This window comes from Triturus cristatus, chromosome 12 (assembly GCF_964204655.1).
Source record: "Triturus cristatus chromosome 12, aTriCri1.1, whole genome shotgun sequence".
NCBI classification, from domain to species: domain Eukaryota; kingdom Metazoa; phylum Chordata; class Amphibia; order Caudata; family Salamandridae; genus Triturus; species Triturus cristatus.
Genome location: NC_140595.1, coordinates 706,649,802 through 706,664,634, shown reverse-complemented (window position 1 = coordinate 706,664,634; position 14,833 = coordinate 706,649,802). Strand labels below are relative to the sequence as shown.

The window sequence follows — 14,833 nt, the reverse complement described above, 5'->3', positions numbered from 1 at the left end:
GTTTCCAATGCCAACATTAAAGGCCGAGGGTTTCTAATGCATTCTCCTGGCAAAGGTGGTAAAGTCATTGGCTTCCGATATCCCAGCATTTGAGGAGTCAGACTGCGGGGCTTCGAAGTGAAGTGTTAGTGCACCCCCATACACATGTCAATGTTGTTCGTGGGAATAAGTGACTTCTTTCTTGGTAGGGCCTGAAGAGCCGGTTGGAAATGAAGTTCCTCTCTTAATATAGTTGTCCAATGCATTCCACGTTCCTAGGGATATCAGCGCTGCAGTAAAGACTACAGGTAATAAGGACAGCTCCATGGACCTGCACTGAGCACACAGTGAACTAGGATGACACCTGCCACCGTCGTCAGACGAGGTGGCCGAGTGGTTAAGGCGATGGACTGCTAATCCATTGTGCTCTGCACGCGTGGGTTCGAATCCCACCCTCGTCGGTACATCGCAGTTTTGTCATTATTTACAGGGGTATTGTATTTCATGCGAATAACAGAGACTGTGGCGCATCATAGCAGGACCATAAGGCATAATACATCTGTATTCCTCTGCGATTTGTAACAGTCGCGCAGCTGCTTTGGTGTTACCGATCAATGTTCTTTACAAGGGGTGTTTCCTATAAAATGATAGAATTTGCTGATTTATGACCCACAGCAGACGATTCTTACGTCCATAGTATTCTTCTTGTTTTCTTTTCAAACGTTGTTCACTTCCTGTTTTGTATTGCCCATTAATTTGTTTGAGTACAAGGTAAATGGCAATATAGGATAAAAATGCCCCCCAGTTCCTGACAGAAGAAAAGACGAGAGATGGACACGGTGTTCTACTACATGAGACATGGATGTCCGACCTGAAGTACAGGTGGTAGCGTGGCCGAGCGGTCTAAGGCGCTGGATTAAGGCTCCAGTCTCTCCGGAGGCGTGGGTTCGAATCCCACCGTTGCCAGTTCACTTTTGAACAATGCACTCATATATAGGCATGTGCTTTATGTGCTGTACATACATTTAAAGGAAAACCCAGGGAATCAAATACATTCTGTCTTCCTTCCAACGTGAAGTCTCCTTTCCCCGTGTTACCATGATTAGCATTTTCACCAGTGAACCATGGCTCCTTGTGTCGCAGATGACGACGCGTGTGACATCACAGAACTGCAAGTGGCATCCAAGGGTATGGGTTGGAAGTGTAGGGTCGGAGCATTGGCAGCCACTTTTGACAAACCAGTTCTACCTGCAGTAGCACGAAAAGAGCCAATGTTTTTTCTCTCGTAAATCCGTTTCATAAAAAGGTCTATTTTTCTTTAACTCTTGTTTTAAAAAAGTACTTTGTTAATTCCTGGCCTGCCTGTGTCCCACTTTCCTTAGCTACCCGTGTCCTGATTTAGAGGCAGGTGCTCAGCAGGCCCATCTCGGGGATTGGTGGACAAAACAATCCCAGTAATATCTTCCCTACACCTAGCCGACTCCTGGAGCTAAGGGGTTCTCTTGTGCTATTTTTAGTTTCATTTTTACCTCCTTGTTAGTAACTGTGGTGTGGCTCTGCCTGCATCTTTGCACTTTATAGCAGAAGACGGTCTTCTCGTTAGGTCTCGGCTAGCGAAGGATGCGCTAGCGCAGTCTCGCTCGCGAGATTTAATGACTTGGAGAAGAGGGGCTTGAACCCGCCTCTCTTCTCTCCTCTTCTCCATTGGCTGGCCTCTTAAATGCTGGTCAGCCATTGGAGAAGAGGTTTGTCTCTCCAAACAAGCCCCGTCCTTTTCGGACTCGGGGGCGTGTTTTTTCGAATCGTTCTCTTTTTTCCAGGCCGTCCCTTTTTTCGCTGGTGGGCGTGTTTATTTTTTTTTTTTTTTACAGGGACGTTCTCTGTTTATTTATGTCTCGGCTAGCGAAGGCTCTGCTAGTTGTTTCTACCTGTTATTACACAAAGACTTCCTGTCCCTCTAAACGTGAGTTAGTGTGACTCCGGCACCACGAGTCCCGTGAAAGGCGCTTTGTGTTGTCCGCTATTTTTCAGTTATCGCTCTTGTTCCTTTTTCCTGTGACAACCTAGCCGTCTGACGCCATTTTACAGAACGGGGCTGAGGAAGCAAGAAAGTCGAGCGGTTCTTGTGGAAGGGATACTCGGAAGAACAGACTGAGCAGGGAGGGGGAGAGCAGCGGTCAGTCTCCGCCGTCCGCGCCGTAGTTGTCGCCGCAGCTGCGCAATTATCATCTTGTCGCCGTTCAGGCGCTGACACCATGTCTGAGACGCATAAGACCATAAAGGGTGGCGGGTGGTAATTAGAACATCGCATCCATTTTGTATTTTTGGGGCGTCACAAGGGCTTGGGGGGTGGGCGTCCGCGCCGTCATAGAAAGAAATATTTTGCGTCTTTGCTCCCTTTCCGATTCACACAGTTCTTTACACGCATCAAGATGAAGATCTTTGTGGGCAACGTTGACGAGCAAACGACGCAGGAAGAGCTGAGCGCGCTCTTCGAGCACCACGGCACAGTGGTGAGCTGTGCAGTCATGAAGCAATTCGCCTTCGTTCACATGCGGGAAGAGGACCGGGCCCTGGCCGCTATAGCGGCACTCAACGGCCGCGAGCTGAATGGCCGAAAGATGGTGGTGGAACTGAGCAAACCGCGGCCTCTCAACACCTGGAAGGTGTTCGTGGGCAACGTCAGCGCCTCGTGCACCGCCACCGAGCTGCGCAACCTTTTCGAGAACTACGGCAGGGTGGTGGAATGCGATATCGTGAAAGGTAAAGGAGTATTGACCTTCCTGCCGCTTACTGACCACAGCACCTCTCACTGTCTCTTCAGTCGCAGGTTCTAGAGCAAACAATTTTAATTCCCCGTGACCCCAAAAGATCAGACCCATGCACTCAAACAGCCACGACCACACATTTACATCCACCAACTAATCTCCCACTAAACAACAAAGTTGTATCCTAAGCCAGTGTTTCGAAACATTAACCGGCGTTTGTTGCGCTAGTCTCGGACACAGGCATCATTTCCTCTCTTAGTCTTTAAACTTTTGGTTTCCAAGAATTAGTATGTGTCTTGTACGGAAGCTAATCGCTAATAGTGGACATGTAGTTGAATCCCCACCAGATTAGTGCAACAGCCTACCTATGTTAGGAAGATTACCAGGCATGGATTTTAAAATGCACCTGGCCTTCCGACGGTTCCTAGATTGTAAATCGTGTATTTAAAGCTGTTTCTCGGATTGTCGATTAAGCTCTGGGGACTGAGATGCAGTACATTAATGTCGTTAAATCAAAAGTACGTGCTCTGTCAAATGATAAACTTCATGTGCCAAACTTGACTACTGTAGGAAGGTTGTGTGGAGAAGGGGGGCGGTCGTCGACTATCTAACAAGATTTTAGACCAACCGTGTTTTCGCTAGTACTATCCCATGTAGATCATATGGTTTCAACCAGGCCCTGGTGAAAGCCGTTCTCTCGATGGGAAGTATATTTGTGAACCGTCAATTAGACCATATTGTCCAGACCGCAGCCTTAATTCTTAGGGTTTAAAGTTTTGTGAGTTGACCAATTTATTGGGTACGATTCACTAAACCTTTTGGGATAGGTCCTCATACTCCAGGTTTAAATAACGTCATCTTGAATCTTTGGGCGTAGAACATACTTGCGCCTTATGCCTAAAGAAACTACCCACAGATAGTGCTTAATGAACTGAATCTGTATGTTTGGGTGTAACCCACAGCTTTGTGAATCGGTCCTGTGAAAATGCTCGCCCATGCCAGACAATTGCCAGCACGTTACAACTGCACAAGACAGAACTTGAGTAGACGTCTGTGCTCAGTACCGGCAGGCTCAGGGACCCGAAAAGTAGCACATGCACCATGCCTCCACTAGACACATGCATCATGCCTGACTCTGAGAGGGCCAGGCTGTGAAGACAGATCAGGCAGTCATCCCAGCAGGCGTGTTGATTTTGAAAAGTTATTGGGAATTCTGAGTGCGGAAGAAGAGATTTATAGTTCCGGCCCTCTGAAATACGTGCCTGTGCTGAGCCCCGGAAAGCACCGGCACAAATGAGGCACAGAATGACAACCCAATAAAGCAACCTGGGCCGCTCAGCTCTGTTTGTTTGCGTGAAAATGAGTCAATATGGCATCAGACCTGGAAGAGAAAGAGGGTGAAAAACGGTAGTCAAATATTTTCAGCAATAATGAGGCGAAACACTTGTGAAAAAATCTGACCTTTTCGAAAGGAGCAGGTTTATTTCTCGCCATCGGTTTCCAATGCCAACATTAAAGGCCGAGGGTTTCTAATGCATGCTCCTGGCAAAGGTGGTAAAATCATTGGCTTCCGATATCCCAGCATTTGAGGAGTCAGACTGCGGGCTTCGAAGTGAAGTGTTAGTGCACCCCCATACACATGTCAATGTTGTTCGTGGGAATAAGTGACTTCTTTCTTGGTAGGGCCTGAAGAGCCGGTTGGAAATGAAGTTCCTCTCTTAATATAGTTGTCCAATGCTTTCCACGTTCCTAGGGATATCAGCGCTGCAGTAAAGACTACAGGTAATAATGACAGCTCCATGGACCTGCACTGAGCACACAGTGAACTAGGATGACACCTACCACCGTCGTCAGACGAGGTGGTCGAGTGGTTAAGGCGATGGACTGCTAATCCATTGTGCTCTGCACGCGTGGGTTCGAATCCCACCCTCGTCGGTACATCGTAGTTTTGTCATTATTTACAGGGGTATTGTATTTCAAGCGAATAACAGAGACTGTGGCGCATCATAGCAGGACCATAAGGCATAATACATCTCTATTCCTCTGCGATTTGTAACAGTCGCGCAGCTGCTTTGGTGTTCCGGATCAATGTTCTTTACAAGGGGTGTTTCCTATAAAATGATAGAATTAGGTGATTTATGACCCACAGCAGACGATTCTTACGTCCATAGTATTCTTCTTGTTTTCTTTTCAAACGTTGTTCACTTTCTGTTTTGTATTGCCCATTAATTTGTTTGAGTACAAGGTAAATGGCAATATAGGATAAAAATGCCCCCCAGTTCCTGACAGAAGAAAAGACGAGAGATGGACACGGTGTTCTACTACATGAGACATGGATGTCCGACCTGAAGTACAGGTGGTAGCGTGGCCGAGCGGTCTAAGGCGCTGGATTAAGGCTCCAGTCTCTCCGGAGGCGTGGGTTCGAATCCCACCGCTGCCAGTTCACTTTTGAACAATGCACTCATATATAGGCATGTGCTTTATGTGCTGTACATACATTTAAAGGAAAACCCAGGGAATCAAATACATTCTGTCTTCCTTCCAAAGTGAAGTCTCCTTTCCCCGTGTTACCATGATTAGCATTTTCACGAGTGAACCATGGCTCCTTGTGTCGCAGATGACGACGCGTGTGACATCACAGAACTGCAAGTGGCATCCAAGGGTATGGGTTGGAAGTGTAGGGTCGGAGCATTGGCAGCCACTTTTGACAAACCAGTTCTACCTGCAGTAGCACGAAAAGAGCCAATGTTTTTTCTCTCGTAAATCCGTTTCATAAAAAGGTCTATTTTTCTTTAACTCTTGTTTTAAAAAAGTACTTTGTTAATTCCTGGCCTGCCTGTGTCCCACTTTCGTTAGCTACCCGTGTCCTGATTTAGAGGCAGGTGCTCAGCAGGCCCATCTCGGGGATTGGTGGACAAAACAATCCCAGTAATATCTTCCCTACACCTAGCCGACTCCTGGAGCTAAGGGGTTCTCTTGTGCTATTTTTAGTTTCATTTTTACCTCCTTGTTAGTAACTGTGGTGTGGCTCTGCCTGCATCTTTGCACTTTATAGCAGAAGACGGTCTTCTCGTTAGGTCTCGGCTAGCGAAGGATGCGCTAGCGCAGTCTCGCTCGCGAGATTTAATGACTTGGAGAAGAGGGGCTTGAACCCGCCTCTCTTCTCTCCTCTTCTCCATTGGCTGGCCTCTTAAATGCTGGTCAGCCATTGGAGAAGAGGTTTGTCTCTCCAAACAAGCCCCGTCCTTTTCGGACTCGGGGGCGTGTTTTTTCGAATCGTTCTCTTTTTTCCAGGCCGTCCCTTTTTTCGCTGGTGGGCGTGTTTATTTTTTTTTTTTTTACAGGGACGTTCTCTGTTTATTTATGTCTCGGCTAGCGAAGGCTCTGCTAGTTGTTTCTACCTGTTATTACACAAAGACTTCCTGTCCCTCTAAACGTGAGTTAGTGTGACTCCGGCACCACGAGTCCCGTGAAAGGCGCTTTGTGTTGTCCGCTATTTTTCAGTTATCGCTCTTGTTCCTTTTTCCTGTGACAACCTAGCCGTCTGACGCCATTTTACAGAACGGGGCTGAGGAAGCAAGAAAGTCGAGCGGTTCTTGTGGAAGGGATACTCGGAAGAACAGACTGAGCAGGGAGGGGGAGAGCAGCGGTCAGTCTCCGCCGTCCGCGCCGTAGTTGTCGCCGCAGCTGCGCAATTATCATCTTGTCGCCGTTCAGGCGCTGACACCATGTCTGAGACGCATAAGACCATAAAGGGTGGCGGGTGGTAATTAGAACATCGCATCCATTTTGTATTTTTGGGGCGTCACAAGGGCTTGGGGGGTGGGCGTCCGCGCCGTCATAGAAAGAAATATTTTGCGTCTTTGCTCCCTTTCCGATTCACACAGTTCTTTACACGCATCAAGATGAAGATCTTTGTGGGCAACGTTGACGAGCAAACGACGCAGGAAGAGCTGAGCGCGCTCTTCGAGCACCACGGCACAGTGGTGAGCTGTGCAGTCATGAAGCAATTCGCCTTCGTTCACATGCGGGAAGAGGACCGGGCCCTGGCCGCTATAGCGGCACTCAACGGCCGCGAGCTGAATGGCCGAAAGATGGTGGTGGAACTGAGCAAACCGCGGCCTCTCAACACCTGGAAGGTGTTCGTGGGCAACGTCAGCGCCTCGTGCACCGCCACCGAGCTGCGCAACCTTTTCGAGAACTACGGCAGGGTGGTGGACTGCGATATCGTGAAAGGTAAAGGAGTATTGACCTTCCTACCGCTTACTGACCGCAGCACCTCTCACTGTCTCTTCAGTCGCAGGTTCTAGAGCAAACAATTTTAATTCCCCGTGACCCCAAAAGATCAGACCCATGCACTCAAACAGCCACGACCACACATTTACATCCACCAACTAATCTCCCACTAAACAACAAAGTTGTCTCCTAAGCCAGTGTTTCGAAACATTAACCGGCGTTTGTTGCGCTAGTCTCGGACACAGGCATCATTTCCTCTCTTAGTCTTTAAACTTTTGGTTTCCAAGAATTAGTATGTGTCTTGTACGGAAGCTAATCGCTAATAGTGGACATGTAGTTGAATCCCCACCAGATTAGCGCAACAGCCTACCTATGTTAGGAAGATTACCAGGCATGGATTTTAAAATGCACCTGGCCTTCCGACGGTTCCTAGATTGTAAATCGTGTATTTAAAGCTGTTTCTCGGATTGTCGATTAAGCTCTGGGGACTGAGATGCAGTACATTAATGTCGTTAAATCAAAAGTACGTGCTCTGTCAAATGATAAACTTCATGTGCCAAACTTGACTACTGTAGGAAGGTTGTGTGGAGAAGGGGGGCGGTCGTCGACTATCTAACAAGATTTTAGACCAACCGTGTTTTCGCTAGTACTATCCCATGTAGATCATATGGTTTCAACCAGGCCCTGGTGAAAGCCGTTCTCTCGATGGGAAGTATATTTGTGAACCGTCAATTAGACCATATTGTCCAGACAGCAGCCTTAATTCTTAGGGTTTAAAGTTTTGTGAGTTGACCAATTTATTGGGTACGATTCACTAAACCTTTTGGGATAGGTCCTCATACTCCAGGTTTAAATAACGTCATCTTGAATCTTTGGGCGTAGAACATACTTGCGTCTTATGCCTAAAGAAACTACCCACAGATAGTGCTTAATGAACTGAATCTGTATGTTTGGGTGTAACCCACAGCTTTGTGAATCGGTCCTGTGAAAATGCTCGCCCCATGCCAGACAATTGCCAGCACGTTACAACTGCACAAGACAGAACTTGAGTAGACGTCTGTGCTCAGTACCGGCAGGCTCAGGGACCCGAAAAGTAGCACATGCACCATGCCTCCACTAGACACATGCATCATGCCTGACTCTGAGAGGGCCAGGCTGTGAAGACAGATCAGGCAGTCATTCCAGCAGGCGTTTTGATTTTGAAAAGTTATTGGGAATTCTGAGTGCGGAAGAAGAGATTTATAGTTCCGGCCCTCTGAAATACGTGCCTGTGCTGAGCCCCGGAAAGCACCGGCACAAATGAGGCACAGAATGACAACCCAATAAAGCAACCTGGGCCGCTCAGCTCTGTTTGTTTGCGTGAAAATGAGTCAATATGGCATCAGACGTGGAAGAGAAAGAGGGTGAAAAACGGTAGTCAAATATTTTCAGCAATAATGGGGCGAAACACTTGTGAAAAAATCTGACCTTTTCGAAAGGAGCAGGTTTATTTCTCACCATCGGTTTCCAATGCCAACATTAAAGGCCGAGGGTTTCTAATGCATGCTCCTGGCAAAGGTGGTAAAATCATTGGCTTCCGATATCCCAGCATTTGAGGAGTCAGACTGCGGGCTTCGAAGTGAAGTGTTAGTGCACCCCCATACACATGTCAATGTTGTTCGTGGGAATAAGTGACTTCTTTCTTGGTAGGGCCTGAAGAGCCGGTTGGAAATGAAGTTCCTCTCTTAATATAGTTGTCCAATGCTTTCCACGTTCCTAGGGATATCTGCGCTGCAGTAAAGACTACAGGTAATAAGGACAGCTCCATGGACCTGCACTGAGCACACAGTGAACTAGGATGACACCTACCACCGTCGTCAGACGAGGTGGCCGAGTGGTTAAGGCGATGGACTGCTAATCCATTGTGCTCTGCACGCGTGGGTTCGAATCCCACCCTCGTCGGTACATCGTAGTTTTGTCATTATTTACAGGGGTATTGTATTTCAAGCGAATAACAGAGACTGTGGCGCATCATAGCAGGACCATAAGGCATAATACATCTGTATTCCTCTGCGATTTGTAACAGTCGCGCAGCTGCTTTGGTGTTACGGATCAATGTTCTTTACAAGGGGTGTTTCCTATAAAATGATAGAATTTGCTGATTTATGACCCACAGCAGACGATTCTTACGTCCATAGTATTCTTCTTGTTTTCTTTTCAAACGTTGTTCACTTTCTGTTTTGTATTGCCCATTAATTTGTTTGAGTACAAGGTAAATGGCAATATAGGATAAAAAGGCCCCCCAGTTCCTGAAAGAAGAAAAGATGAGAGATGGACAGGATGTTCTACTACTTGAGACATGGATGTCCGACCTGAAGTACAGGTGGTAGCGTGGCCGAGCGGTCTAAGGCGCCGGATTAAGGCTCCAGTCTCTCCGGAGGCGTGGGTTCGAATCCCACCGCTGCCAGTTCACTTTTGAACAATGCACTCATATATAGGCATGTGCTTTATGTGCTTTACATACATTTAAAGGAAAACCCAGGGAATCAAATACATTCTGTCTTCCTTCCAACGTGAAGTCTCCTTTCCCCGTGTTACCATGATTAGCATTTTCACGAGTGAACCATGGCTCCTTGTGTCGCAGATGACGACGCGTGTGACATCACAGAACTGCAAGTGGCATCCAAGGGTATGGGTTGGAAGTGTAGGGTCGGAGCATTGGCAGCCACTTTTGACAAACCAGTTCTACCTGCAGTAGCACGAAAAGAGCCAATGTTTTTTCTCTCGTAAATCCGTTTCATAAAAAGGTCTATTTTTCTTTAACTCTTGTTTTAAAAAAGTACTTTGTTAATTCCTGCCCTGCCTGTGTCCCACTTTCGTTAGCTACCCGTGTCGTGATTTAGAGGCAGGCGCTCAGCAGGCCCATCTCGGGGATTGGTGGACAAAACAATCCCAGTAATATCTTCCCTACACCTAGCCGACTCCTGGAGCTAAGGGGTTCTCTTGTGCTATTTTTAGTTTCATTTTTACCTCCTTGTTAGTAACTGTGGTGTGGCTCTGCCTGCATCTTTGCACTTTATAGCAGAAGACGGTCTTCTCGTTAGGTCTCGGCTAGCGAAGGATGCGCTTGCGCAGTCTCGCTCGCGAGATTTAATGACTTGGAGAAGAGGGGCTTGAACCCGCCTCTCTTCTCTCCTCTTCTCCATTGGCTGGCCTCTTAAATGCTGGTCAGCCATTGGAGAAGAGGTTTGTCTCTCCAAACAAGCCCCGTCCTTTTCGGATTCGGGGGCGTGTTTTTTCGAATCGTTCTCTTTTTTCCAGGCCGTCCCTTTTTTCGCTGGTGGGCGTGTTTATTTTTTTTTTTTTTACAGGGACGTTCTCTGTTTATTTACGTCTCGGCTAGCGAAGGCTCTGCTAGTTGTTTCTACCTGTTATTACACAAAGACTTCCTGTCCCTCTAAACGTGAGTTAGTGTGACTCCGGCACCACGAGTCCCGTGAAAGGCGCTTTGTGTTGTCCGCTATTTTTCAGTTATCGCTCTTGTTCCTTTTTCCTGTGACAACCTAGCCGTCTGACGCCATTTTACAGAACGGGGCTGAGGAAGCAAGAAAGTCGAGCGGTTCTTGTGGAAGGGATACTCGGAAGAACAGACTGAGCAGGGAGGGGGAGAGCAGCGGTCAGTCTCCGCCGTCCGCGCCGTAGTTGTCGCCGCAGCTGCGCAATTATCATCTTGTCGCCGTTCAGGCGCTGACACCATGTCTGAGACGCATAAGACCATAAAGGGTGGCGGGTGGTAATTAGAACATCGCATCCATTTTGTATTTTTGGGGCGTCACAAGGGCTTGGGGGGTGGGCGTCTGCGCCGTCGTAGAATTAAATATTTTGCGTCTTTGCTCCCTTTCCGATTCACACAGTTCTTTACACGCATCAAGATGAAGATCTTTGTGGGCAACGTTGACGAGCAGACGACGCAGGAAGAGCTGAGCGCGCTCTTCGAGCACCACGGCACAGTGGTGAGCTGTGCAGTCATGAAGCAATTCGCCTTCGTTCACATGCGGGAAGAGGACCGGGCCCTGGCCGCTATAGCGGCACTCAACGGCCGCGAGCTGAATGGCCGAAAGATGGTGGTGGAACTGAGCAAACCGCGGCCTCTCAACACCTGGAAGATGTTCGTGGGCAACGTCAGCACCTCGTGCACCGCCACCGAGCTGCGCAACCTTTTCGAGAACTACGGCAGGGTGGTGGAATGCGATATCGTGAAAGGTAAAGGCGTATTGACCTTCCTACCGCTTACTGACCGCAGCACCTCTCACTGTCTCTTCAGTCGCAGGTTCTAGAGCAAACAATTTTAATTCCCCGGGACCCCAAAAGATCAGACCCATGCACTCAAACAGCCACGACCACACATTTACATCCACCGACTAATCTCCCACTAAACAACAAAGTTGTCTCCTAAGCCAGTGTTTCGAAACATTAACCGGCGTTTGTTGCGCTAGTCCGGCCCCTAGAATCCGCTTAAAGGTAGGAGCTTTGTCCTAAGACTTCAGACATCCTGGAATCAACTTAAAACTAAGAAGAAGACGGGAACTTCGACGCTCTGCTGCACAGAGGACTGAAGCCAATCTCCCCTGTGGTCAGGGAGTGACCACCTTGCTAACGCAAGCACCATCCAGCGAATCAACGTCTGCTTTGCCGCCGCCTCCCGCCGGAGCCCGAGCCCAGAGACTGACAAGACCTGGACCTCCAGACCTCTCACCGCCCGATCCACAGTCCCTGAAAAGAAGAGACCCGTGGAGGCACCGAGACACGTGGAGCCAGCCATCTTGAAACGACCACGACAAGCTGACAAGTGCAACAACCGAGGCTCCCTCCAAGTTGTGCTTTGGGATCTGAGAAGCCCAACCCTCGAGCAGCATCTGCACCAAAGGTGAGCCCTCCAGCATCTCCACGATCTGCGTGGGGCCCTTCTGCATTTTGCCACTCGACGCGCCTATCCGGTTGCTGGCCCGCTGGCTAGTAGCCATCTTGGCGACGAACTTTACAAAATACACCGCTGGTCTGGTTGCTCCAGACTGGCCCTTGCTCCCCTCCAAAGGAGCAGTCCTTCTGACCTTGCTGGTCAGAACCATCAGCTTATCTTGTTCTCCACAACAATTGCTTTTGCCAAGGCTTGTTTGCTTCGATCAAGTCGCCGACACCGCCGACAGCGAGAGCCTGCGTGGGACAGCTCGTGAACCGACTCCTGGACATCGTCGACCTCCAGGGAACACGTGGCTGCAGAGACAAGCTACACCTTTCCTCCTGTTTGCACCCGACATTGCCTGGTACCCACCCGGTGCCACGCTGGTCACTGGCTAGTGACTGTGAACACTGTCCCCTCTGCTTATAGGTCTTCAACATCTCCGATCCACTCTTGGATCCACTGCATCTCTCCCGGACCGACCGCCTGCAGCATCTTTGTCTTCAAGCTCCACGGAACAGATAGAAGAAACCCGACGCACTTCGAGGCCTATGCACCCGCTTCCTGTGGGTGAGGTAAAGCTGGCACTCCTGTGCCCAAGTGTAGTATTACATCTCTAGTGCCTGTGTTCCAAATCTTGAGTTCCTAGTCCATCCGGAAGATCCTCTTTGCAGTAACTTTGTACTTTTTACGCACCCATTGAAACCTATGGGAGCACGCGTGTGACTATTTGCTCTGCACACGCCACCCGTGGACCTCCTGGTCACTAACTGAAGTTAGCTCCTTGTAGGCCCAGCGATTCTAGAGGCCCTAGGCCTTTTCCCTTTTCTGTTCGTGGTACTTATACCACTATTTTAGTATATGGTTTGAGCGGCCACCAGGGCCTATCCATATAAAGTGCAACTTCTGTGTATTCTACTGTAATCTTGTTTGACGATTTGTGCTCCGGTGATCATAAAGAGACTAGGGGTTACTTTGAGAAATAAATACGTATATATTTTTAATATATATCTGTGTGGTGTCCTTTCATTGGTATAAAAGGGGGTTACATTTGGTAAAACAGCTGGCTTAACACGCTTCACGAGTTTAGCCTCAAAGACTGCTTAGCCTACGCTACCACTAGGGCAGCTAGTCCGAAAAGGTTGACTTACAACCACACCATAAGGGTTGCTTGGCATGGTACAAGGTGATCACTTTACCTAGTGAGCATCATATACCAGGCCAACTTCTCACAGTGGTGGAATGCGATATCGTGAAAGGTAAAGGAGTATTGACCTTCCTACCGCTTACTGACCGCAGCACCTCTCACTGTCTCTTCAGTCGCAGGTTCTAGAGCAAACAATTTTAATTCCCCGGGACCCCAAAAGATCAGACCCATGCACTCAAACAGCCACGACCACACATTTACATCCACCAACTAATCTCCCACTAAACAACAAAGTTGTCTCCTAAACCAGTGTTTCGAAACATTAACCGGCGTTTGTTGCGCTAGTCTCGGACACAGGCATCATTTCCTCTCTTAGTCTTTAAACTTTTGGTTTCCAAGAATTAGTATGTGTCTTGTACGGAAGCTAATCGCTAATAGTGGACATGTAGTTGAATCCCCACCAGATTAGCGCAACAGCCTACCTATGTTAGGAAGATTACCAGGCATGGATTTTAAAATGCACCTGGCCTTCCGACGGTTCCTAGATTGTAAATCGTGTATTTAAAGCTGTTTCTCGGATTGTCGATTAAGCTCTGGGGACTGAGATGCAGTACATTAATGTCGTTAAATCAAAAGTACGTGCTCTGTCAAATGATAAACTTCATGTGCCAAACTTGACTACTGTAGGAAGGTTGTGTGGAGAAGGGGGGCGGTCGTCGACTATCTAACAAGATTTTAGACCAACCGTGTTTTCGCTAGTACTATCCCATGTAGATCATATGGTTTCAACCAGGCCCTGGTGAAAGCCGTTCTCTCGTTGGGAAGTATATTTGTGAACCGTCAATTAGACCATATTGTGCAGACCGCAGCCTTAATTCTTAGGGTTTAAAGTTTTGTGAGTTGACCAATTTATTGGGTACGATTCACTAAACCTTTTGGGATAGGTCCTCATACTCCAGGTTTAAATAACGTCATCTTGAATCTTTGGGCGTAGAACATACTTGCGTCTTATGCCTAAAGAAACTACCCACAGATAGTGCTTAATGAACTGAATCTGTATGTTTGGGTGTAACCCACAGCTTTGTGAATCGGTCCTGTGAAAATGCTCGCCCCATGCCAGACAATTGCCAGCACGTTACAACTGCACAAGACAGAACTTGAGTAGACGTCTGTGCTCAGTACCGGCAGGCTCAGGGACCCGAAAAGTAGCACATGCACCATGCCTCCACTAGACACATGCATCATGCCTGACTCTGAGAGGGCCAGGCTGTGAAGACAGATCAGGCAGTCATCCCAGCAGGCGTGTTGATTTTGAAAAGTTATTGGGAATTCTGAGTGCGGAAGAAGAGATTTATAGTTCCGGCCCTCTGAAATACGTGCCTGTGCTGAGCCCCGGAAAGCACCGGCACAAATGAGGCACAGAATGACAACCCAATAAAGCAACCTGGGCCGCTCAGCTCTGTTTGTTTGCGTGAAAATGAGTCAATATGGCATCAGACCTGGAAGAGAAAGAGGGTGAAAAACGGTAGTCAAATATTTTCAGCAATAATGGGGCGAAACACTTGTGAAAAAATCTGACCTTTTCGAAAGGATCAGGTTTATTTCTAGCCATCGGTTTCCAATGCCAACATTAAAGGCCGAGGGTTTCTAATGCATGCTCCTGGCAAAGGTGGTAAAATCATTGGCTTCCGATATCCCAGCATTTGAGGAGTCAGACTGCGGGCTTCGAAGTGAAGTGTTAGTGCACCCCCATACACATGTCAA

General features: G+C 48.1%; 5 non-coding genes and 3 pseudogenes across 5 annotated transcripts; all 8 read left to right on the top strand.

The window, feature by feature from the left end:
* The first annotated feature begins 358 nt into the window (after positions 1-358).
* On the top strand, positions 359-440 carry TRNAS-GCU (transfer RNA serine (anticodon GCU)). Its single transcript has one exon. It is a non-coding gene; the product is annotated as a tRNA-Ser (tRNA).
* A 423-nt stretch (positions 441-863) lies between these two features.
* Positions 864-945, top strand: TRNAL-AAG (transfer RNA leucine (anticodon AAG)). Its single transcript has one exon. It is a non-coding gene; the product is annotated as a tRNA-Leu (tRNA).
* A 1,466-nt stretch (positions 946-2,411) lies between these two features.
* LOC146780170 (RNA-binding protein 14 pseudogene) lies at positions 2,412-2,816 on the top strand (annotated as a pseudogene).
* A 2,289-nt stretch (positions 2,817-5,105) lies between these two features.
* Positions 5,106-5,187, top strand: TRNAL-AAG (transfer RNA leucine (anticodon AAG)). Its single transcript has one exon. It is a non-coding gene; the product is annotated as a tRNA-Leu (tRNA).
* Positions 5,188-6,652: 1,465 nt separating this feature from the next.
* LOC146780168 (RNA-binding protein 14 pseudogene) lies at positions 6,653-7,057 on the top strand (annotated as a pseudogene).
* A 1,785-nt stretch (positions 7,058-8,842) lies between these two features.
* Positions 8,843-8,924, top strand: TRNAS-GCU (transfer RNA serine (anticodon GCU)). Its single transcript has one exon. It is a non-coding gene; the product is annotated as a tRNA-Ser (tRNA).
* A 423-nt stretch (positions 8,925-9,347) lies between these two features.
* Positions 9,348-9,429, top strand: TRNAL-AAG (transfer RNA leucine (anticodon AAG)). Its single transcript is given in 2 exon segments — positions 9,348-9,385; positions 9,395-9,429. It is a non-coding gene; the product is annotated as a tRNA-Leu (tRNA).
* Positions 9,430-10,894: 1,465 nt separating this feature from the next.
* LOC146780165 (RNA-binding protein 14 pseudogene) lies at positions 10,895-11,299 on the top strand (annotated as a pseudogene).
* The last annotated feature ends 3,534 nt before the right edge of the window (positions 11,300-14,833 follow it).